The following is a 10,244-nucleotide window of genomic DNA, read 5'->3' as shown; positions in this document are numbered from 1 at the left end:
TCAAAAACACAATAGTAAATATAAAATATGTGATTTCATATTATAAACATGAAAACCCAATACCATGCATGTATATATATAAAACTATATATATGCATAGAAACCAAAACTTATGTATATATATATATATATATATATATATATATAACTATATATATATATATATATATATATAACGAAGAAACCAATAAATGTGTGTGTATAGATATTGAGCTTAACGTACTTAACACATATAATATAAATCCTAAACTAAATTACCCAAGCTTGATCTTGATCTTCATTGAGCTCAACTTGGTACACGTTGCGGATGAAGCTAAACTTGGATCTTGAACTTGAATTGTACGATGCTTCACTCCATAATTCCGCCAACCTCATTTTGATATGATCGTTGTGGCGCAATCCATCCAACCTCCAACTCGTTGTTTGCCTAGAATAAATACGAAAAACACAAACACTAGACAAACAACATTAGTTGTAAATTGTTTGTTAAACATCATCAAAACAAGAAGACCAATAATCTCCCTATTTTTGATGATGACAAACAATTTACAAAAAGAATATACTCATAATATTTCTCCCCCTTTGACAACATCAAAAAGGGGACAAAAGAATTAAGAGAGCGAAAGCTCCCCCTACAAATAAGCATGGGTAAGTATAAAACAAGTATAGGGATTGCTCCCCCTATCAAAATGCCTTAATGAATATATGCAATAATGATGAAGGCATACATATGTGAGAAAGCATAGATTAAAAAATGCGAAATATAACTCACATACAAAAAGACAATGAGAACACACATAAATATATCAATATGAAAAATAGTGTCTCATATCAAAGAACATAAAAACCATGTGTAAAGATAGATTTATGAAATCAAAAGAAAAGAAACATGAGAATCATGCAAAAAGTTTTCAAATAAAAACAAATGAACCAAAAGAAATCTTAAGTCAAAGTTTAAATCCAAAAACGTAAGACCAAATCATCATTGACTCAAAAAATCATGAGAGACAACCATATCTAGCTCTTGAGCTAGTAATAACCCATATAAACATTTAAGTATCCGGTAAACATGATTTGGGAATATTATGAAAACAAAAGATTTGATAAAAAATTGTTTTCATAACAAAAAGATTTTAAAACATAATTTTCAAAACCAAGAAAATGAAAAAGAAAAAGTACTAAAATTCTTGGTTTAAAAATCATTTTGGCATCCAAGAATTCTTGGTGCCGGATTGGTTAGGGACATGACCCTTATCATTCAAGCTCAAAACCTTAGGGTTATGAACCCTCTTGGGCACATATGGTACACTAACGCGGTCAAAGTAATAATCCCTCAAATGACCCTTCCGATTGTAATATGTGCAATGAAATAGATCCATTTGTTTTTGTGGACCATTAGCTTGTGCACGGGAAACATTTGCAACCATAGATGATCTTTTAAGATTATTTTGTAAATGTGAAACATTATCAAAACAAAACTTTCCTAAGTGGCCATATCTACCACAAACATCACATTTAAACTTTTGTGGTCTTTTAAAATCATTTGGCAAAAGTGAAGTCTTTTTCAAATCATAGCAAAATTTTGCCAAATGACCAAAACGATCACAATGATCATACTTGAACACACTAGCATGCTTATGATGAACTTTATGAGAATGAACATGTGAATGTGTAAGTGTACAAGATGAAAAAGCTACATGAGATGCACAAGGAGCATTAGAATTCTTATGTTTGTGTGCATCATAACAAAACTTAGCTAAATGACCTTGACGGCCGCAAATAGAACACTTGTAAGTTTTGCTATACATGTGTGCATAATGAGTGGATGATTTTGACTTAGTCTTGGCACACATGTCCATAAGCCTCTTATGATTATTAATGCATATTTTCAAAGTTGAATCTAAGGATGAAATACTATTTTTCATAAGATTCAAATCTTTATTTTTAGGCACATATGCATTTTTAGAAGTAGAACATAAATAGTTATTTATAAAAGAAGCTGTATCATTCTTTATGTTCTCTACTTCTAACATGGCATCAATCTTAGCATGAGATAGGCTAGCAATAGATGAGATCAAATTTTCATTTTCCAAATTTAATAAGTCATTGCTTTCTTTAAGCATAGTATTTTCATTTTCAATGACATCAAATTTGGACACTAGCTTCTCATGATCGGATTTTAAATTATCATGCTTGCATTATAAATCAACAAAATCTTTATGCAATTTGTTAAAGGCATGCAACGATTTTTCACTAGCACAAGCAAGTTCATCATTAGGTAAATCATTAATGGTTTCGAACTCGCAAACCTCACTAGGGCTATCGCCTAGTGGTCGTGTGCATGATGCTCCGTATGAACTTGAAGTCGGATCCTCTAAAGCTTGTTGGATCGCCTCCAAGTCCCCTTGATGTGCTTCTATAAATTCCATAATGTATAAGCGCTATCAAAAGAATCAAGCTTGTTAGACATAAATGAATCAAATGCATTTAGTAAAAATTCTAACATAAGCTTGTTCATAATAAACATCTTTTTATCATATTTGCTCCACTTGGATTTCTCCAACGTGGGCACAATATAAGCACAATCAATGATTTCCCATAAATCAATATTTTTAGATTGAACAAATAATTTGAATCTAAAACACCATTGAGCATAAGGGAAAGCATTGAATTTAGGAGCAATACTAGAATCATAGCCTAAACAAGATGCATCATTCATATCCATAATGTAAAAATATGCAAGCAAGATACAAATGTAATCAAAACAAGATTAGCACAAAAAGATAACTTGGATCTTTAACTCAAGGCGATTAGACCTTAAATCAAAGAGCACCAAGCTCTGATACCAATTGTTAGACCCTAGAGGGGGGGTGATTAGGGTCTTATGCTAATCTAATCCGATTAAATGCCAATTAAAACAAATTAACAAGTTATCCTGTATGAAATACAACAAGATATATGAGCTAGGATAAGCAAAGTGAACAATGAGATATATCCTATATGATGAAATATATATATATATATATATGCAAGGATATATAAACTAACACAAGGGTAAACAAAAAGAACTAGATAGTGGATGAGATAAATGAGCAATGCACAATTGGCGATATAAGATAAATGCAAAAGCAAATGTGCCAAAGACAAACACAAACACACTCAAATGATCACGGAGTTCGGAACTTCCGTCCTACGTCTCCGCTCCCCACTCCCGGGGAGAAATCCACTATCACAACCGGGTTTTCTACGCTCACCCGAATAACGTTTACAACCACACTATGTCGGTTTTCAACGACACCGATCAACGTTCACACTCACCCTCACAATGTCGGTTTTCAACGTTCACCGATCAACGTCCACTCTACACAACTCTCAATGTAACAAATATAAGTTTGTTCTCTACAATAGATGAGAACTCAATTAAGTACAACTCAATGTTATAATCTCTCACAACCCTAATATACTATGTATGCAAATACAATAAGCTCAAGTGGGTGTGTGTAACAATGAGATTCAATAAAAACTTAACTCAATAAGAACTAGCAATAAGATTGATATGAAATACAATAGTAGAAATGCTAGGAAATAGAGTTAAGGAAACTTCTCTATAAACACAAAGAGAGGATGAAAGGATATTGAAAATGAATTCCTCAACAGATGATGCAAACTCCTCTTTGTAACAGCAAACCCCAAAAACAAACTAACAAACTTAAACTCGTTTAAAACTTGTTAAAACATTCTCTTGGGTTGATGAGAACTGAGATCAATGGGGTATTTATAGCCTCCAAGAACCTCAGCCAAAAACCCCAAACCAAATGACAGAAACATCTCCAGCAACGGTAACAAAAATAGCCGTTGGAAACAGACCTGACTGAGCGGCGGTCGACCGACGAAATTTTCGGTCGACCGACGAAATCATTTCGGTCGAACGACGAAATTTCTCGGTCTGACCGCGATCCAGATCGAAAACGAGAAAACAAACGACTTCAATCGGGTCGACCGCGTGCGGTCGACCGACAGAAAAAAAAAAAAAAAAAAAAAATCGAGCTCTCGTCGACCGCATCGGTCGATCGACAAACTCTCTGGCTGCTCCCACTGACTAAAATAACATAGGTCCGGTCGACCGGTCGCCGGTCGACGAGAACTGATATATGGAAAAATCTTATTTTTGAAAACTGTTTTTTCTGATTTTAAAAACCCTGTCTAAAAAATATTTAACTAAATTTCTAAAAAAATGTAAAACTGTGGAATGATTGTAGACATGAAATAAACAGTGCTACACGACTGCGTTGTCAAAAAGGACTTTCAAATGAAAAATATCATTATTTTGCAAAATAGTCCAAAACACGAAAATGTAAACATATGAATTTGGTATTTTAGGCTAACCATGTTTTGAAACTCCTGAAATCCCCAGTATCGCACCTCCTTTCCTTTGCCTCCCACTCCTTCGCGTCCCTCTTCGAGCGGCATCCTGGGCGCGCACGCCTGGCACGCCCGTGCGTTGCACTGTCCGCACAATGATTTTGTAGACTTAATAAATATGTATATATTTATGTGTTAAGTCCAAAAACTCAAGAATATGATATTTTTTCAAAAATACATTAGAGAATGAAACATAGGAGTTATTATATGAAAATTATTTGTTTCATATCTAAGTCAGTTAACACAATCACAATAATAATATATGAATATGTGATTTCATATTATAAACACGAAACCCAATACCATGCATGTATATATATTAAAACTATATATTAGTGCATAGAATACCAAAACTTATGTATTATATATATATATATAACTATATATATATATATATATATATATGATATATATATATAACTATTTATATATATACGAAGAAACCAATAAATGTGTGTGTATAGATATTGAGCTTAACGTACTTAACACATATAATATAAATCCTAAACTAAATTACCCAAGCTTGATCTTGATCTTCATTGAGCTCAACTTGGTACACGTTGCGGATGAAGCTAAACTTGGATCTTGAACTTGAATTGTACGATGCTTCACTCCATAATTCCGCCAACCTCCTTTTGATATGATCGTTGTGGCGCAATCCATCCAACCTCCAACTCGTTGTTTGCCTAGAATAAATACGAAAAACACAAACACTAGACAAACAACATTAGTTGTAAATTGTTTGTTAAACATCATCAAAACAAGAAGACCAACATCAATCTCCTAATCATAATAGATCTCTAATAATATCTAATTCTCATAAAGTTATACAAAAAATCAAACACACAATCCCAACATTAATATCCGCGGAAATCCTTCATTTTCTTTTGCTAATCAAACAATGTTCCACTTAATCATATGGGTCTTCCGGTGGGATTCTGTGGTACCCCTAAAAAATATTTTACTACATCTATTAAGAGCTTCACACGTAGTCCGAGGAACCTTCGAGGTTTGCACGGTGTATGACGGGATTGTCGAAAGAACCAATTTAGTCAACACCACTCTCCCTGCTTGAGATAAGGGCAAAGCGCGCTTTCCAACTAGTGCGTCCGTTTTTAACTTTCTCAAGCAGATAGTTATAGGTCTCTCTAGTGACATGGCCAATATTAAAATTAATATAAAATTATAATCATCAACTCTTATCATAACTTAATTTAGAATTTTAGTGTAATAGTTAGAAGTACTAAATTTAAGATGATATCAGAACAACTCGGGTTCAAATCCCACCGACCACGAATTTAATGTGGATTTTCTAAAAATTGACATTGTTGCGCGAGTCCAGGTTTTTAGGTTTCGATCCATAAAAAAAATGCTTTCAACCTGTTAGAATTAATATAAACTATAATCATTGATCCTCAATAGAATTTCAGAGTTTTGGTCTACTGGTTAGAGGGAGTTAATTTAAGAGCCATGAAGGAGAGGAACACCAAGATAATTTTCATCATTCCATAGCAATGTGAACCTCGTCGTGCTCACATAGTGAATCATAAAAATTTTCTAATAAGTTTATTACTCAATTCCTAAAGAATATATACAAATCCTCTCCACTACCAAAAAAGCATTGGAGAGATCACTACCTAATTCATCGTCATTGATTTATCTTATTAGTAGTTATAACTTATTCTAAATTTAGGGCTAACCATAACCTCATGAATTGCGTTTTATTTTAATTTTTTTCTTCCTAATACATATTCAAAAACAAATTGTAACCACTCATTAAACAAACAAATAATTATAATGAAGTAGTGGTTTCTCAACTAGTTTCTATGTACCAAATTAAAGGAGTTACAAGCATCTACATACTACAAGGCAAACTCCTTTAACTTTAGTATATCGATAGCTAAATTCTATTTTAGAGAGTTAATTCACAGACGGTTGTCGCTCATGCTCCTGCATGCTTGTGGTAGATGTAAAATTAGAGATATACCAGAGTTGCGTGATGATGAGAAATAACATGTTAGGCGAAATTTTAAAAATTGACCTTTTAATTACGTCAACTTTCATAAGATTACACTTCTCAGGGAACAAAATTATAGAATTAAAGTACATAAATGTGTAAGATTAATTGCAATTAGTTTAGATAATGTAAGACTAATTGGATTTGGATCTTCTTCCCTATGGATTTGACAGTGAAAAACAAGCTAGCTTTCTCGATCATAATAATTTGATATATATATTTAAATGAGTGCGATACATTCTAATACAATTGTCTGACATTGCATGCTCATGAATTACTAATTTTCATTCAAGACAAATCATAAACGATTATTATTATTTATCACTAACGTACAACTAATAAGTTCCTTTGACTTATTCTCGGTTATGAACTATTAGGATCATCATGCCGTAGTTAGCACGTAATTAGTATGAATTGATGTGCTCTCATAGCTAATTTGGGAAATCATAGATCAAGACAAAGTGTTTACAATAAGAATATATAATTAACTTGTAAAACATAGTTGTTTTGATTTCTACATGTAAATTATGGAAACGGCGTCAACGCCGTACAATTTGAAGTTTAGCAAGTCTGGGTCGCGTTTGATGTGAACACATGACCCTCTATTGTATTTCTATGGCCTAATTCTTTAATAATCTCATTATGCTACCTACAAAATATTATAACTATAAACAGTGTAATGATTAAGATGGAGGAAAAGGGAGCAGGTAGACTCTATTTGACTGAGATTCTTCTGTTTTATAATTTTATTTTTGATTGAATTTTATTTAAGAAAACTTCAAGGGTAAAATAATTTTAAATAAATTTGTACAGACCACACATAATTTATTGACGATAAAAGTAGTATTGTAGTTTATGATCACAAGTATCTTTTGATACAAGAAATAGGGTAAATCTCATAAATCTCGGACAAATTTTCAAAACCGACCTCTTTGGGTTTTTAATTGCAAAAAACGACCCATTTTAATCTTATTTATAAAAACCGACCCAGTTGGTTGAAACTGTGTCGGTTTTTAAAAAATTTTTTCCCAAACTTCACGGGAGTTCAACTCCCGTGAAGTTTTGTTATGAGAAAAACTTCACGGGAGTTCAACTCCCGTGAAGTTTCCCAAAAAAATTTAAAAAAACCGACCTGTTTTCAGCCCCTGGCTAAAAACAGGTCGGTTTTTGTAAATATTTTCAAAGCCGGTCGTTTTTTGCAATTAAAAACCCAAAGAGGTCGGTTTTTAAAATTTGTCCCATAAATCTCCCCACCATTTTGGCGGCGTTTCACACAATTCCTTTTAAGACTTTGTTTATCTTACTTACCCCCATAATTTTTTCGAATTAACCCCACAAGCTTCAAAGTGTTCAAGATAACCTTCCCTATGTTTTCAGCTTTCCCACAACATTTTTAGGGTTATCTGATTTTTGTAATTTTAGAGGTTAAGTGGAAAAAATTAAAAATAGGGTTACTTTAGCCCCCCAAATCTTCAATGTTTCATTATCAGCCCCCAACTATTTAAAATTGATCTCAGGCCCCCCATATCCTATTAATATGTTGAAATAAGCTCTATAGTTAATATCTGGTTAAAATGGGGGAAATATTTTGTTCAATTTAACTTTTATAGTGATTTGCCAATTATAACCCTCTCATACTAACCCAAGCTCATTAACTACTTTAGCTTATACTCGTTAAGCTCTCCAAATCCATTTAATAAAACCCTAACTCATTTCCCACTTCATCTTCTCAAGTGTCTTCTCTGATGTCTTCGCCAGTGGGAATGTATCCGATGTAAATATGGAATTAGAGCTGAAGAGAGTTGTTATGGAAGACGTTAGAGGAGATGAAGTGAAAAATGATTTTGGGTTAGGGTTTTATTAGACAGGTTTGGGGAGCTTAATGGGTATAGGTTAAATTGGTTAATGAGTTTAGGTTTGTGTGAGAGGGGTATAATTGGCAAATCACAAAAACATTAAATTAAATAGAATATTTCTCCATTTTAACCAGATTTTAAATAGGATGACATATTTCAACATACTAATAGGATTTGCAGGCTCGAGAGCAATTTCAATGATTTGGGAGGCTAATATCTAAACATTGAAGATTGTTGGGGGGCCTGAGATCAATTTCAAAGTTTTTTTTCTTTTTTTAAGGTGGGGGTGCTTTAATATGGAAATATTGAAGATGGGGGGGGGGGGGGGGGGGCTAATATCGAAATAACCCTTACAAATATTATGAAAAATATTATCTGAGATAGTGTTTTGGGGGTTGAGGGGGAAGTTTTATGAGGATGAAGTGGGAAAAACAAAGTGTGTATTGAATGTTTTTGTGAATTTCAGCCTCAGAAATATATACACATAGTTGATATTACATTTTTGAGATAAACTACGAAGCATAGCCCCCCAGCGTTTCATGATTTGATATTACATTACCCAAAAAGAAAAGAAAAGAAAAAAAAGGAGTTCTAGAACATATATAACCTAGCAAAAATTGCATTAAAAGTAAAGGTTTTGATTGTGAGAACTGTACTAGTCTGCTACTTCAAGAATGCCACGAAGAGAGTGGTTGTGTGGGTGGATGGGTCGGTGGGTAGCTGTTGGCATCGGTACACTAAAAACTGCATGCAATTCCCGGAAAATTTTGAGTATTTTTTAAAATTTTCTTATGTTTTTTTGTGTTTGACTCATTTGGCATGGTTCCACTAATGTTGACTGTTATCATATTTAAATTAGAATCATGGGCCTAGTTGCAATTTAAATTGGTAGTGGCAATTGTCGTTATCAAAGTGTGGATGCGTTGTTGAAAATGTAGAGGAACGTGGAATCGTCGGTGGGCCCCGGAGTTGTTCAACGAGCTCAAACTAAATAAAGGAGGTTGGTGAGTCTAAAGTAGAAAGCAGCTTTGAAATAGAATAGAAGAGAGATTTGATGTTTCTCTCAATAATCTCCATCCAAATCATATTCTTTTTCTAAAGAAATAAATAAAGCTAAGAATAGAGAAGACAGTTATTCAAGGCCAGGCAAGTAGAAGTATAAAAAAAGTCGGAATAAAGAAAAAAATCATAATCATCGAACTAGATAATCGATAATTATGATTAAATAGTGGTCATTTCATTAATTATTTTTTCTAGCAGTGAAGATGATCTGAATTCTACGTAAACCTTATAAGCATCTGTGTACAAAATCTTCTAAGCGGTGAATCTCCTTTCCATCAGATAATCAAGATAACTCTTTTTTTAAATATTTCCATCAGAGTTAATGCCTTGACCCCTTTGTTACAGTGAAAGCTCACAAAGTCAGACTAAAGGCCGAAATAAGTTGAACAGAACTCGTTACAAACAACAAAAAAAAAAGAACAGACAAATAAATAAACTATGCTTTCTCCTAACTTAAATATTTTCTTGAAATACCAATAATAAAGATACCAAGAACTTTCCTCATGTCGGTTTCAGCTACTCCCTCCCAATCCCCTCCTACCCTCGGTCATGAATCACCAATCATCCGTCTTTTATAGAAACACAAGCATCTTCTTCCCTCTATAAAAACCCATCCAAAGCAAACCCAAGCACTCGTTCTGATCGAAGAGTCACAACCAAAAATTAAAAAAAGAAGAAAAAAAAAAGAAGAGAGCAGCTATTTACAAACCATCTCGTATCCAACACCGCGAACAGACTCAACCAGCAAACAAAATGAAGCGCCGTGACCAAAATCTCCTCGCGCTCTTATCTCTGCTCGTGCTCCACTCCGTCGCCCCTTCGTCATCCCAGAGCAGCTGTGCGCAGACGAGCTTCTCGAACAACAGAATCTACTCCCTCTGCAACAC

General features: G+C 33.6%; 1 pseudogene; it reads left to right on the top strand.

Annotated features, from left to right (window-relative positions):
* LOC109820988 overlaps window positions 9,794–10,244 on the top strand; it is a 2,636-nt pseudogene continuing 2,185 nt past the window's right edge.

The sequence above is a fragment of the Asparagus officinalis genome, chromosome 8, assembly GCF_001876935.1.
Source record: "Asparagus officinalis chromosome 8, Aspof.V1, whole genome shotgun sequence".
Taxonomy (NCBI): domain Eukaryota; kingdom Viridiplantae; phylum Streptophyta; class Magnoliopsida; order Asparagales; family Asparagaceae; genus Asparagus; species Asparagus officinalis.
Note: the sequence above shows the minus strand (reverse complement) of the source record. Positions and strands in the feature narration are given on the sequence as shown.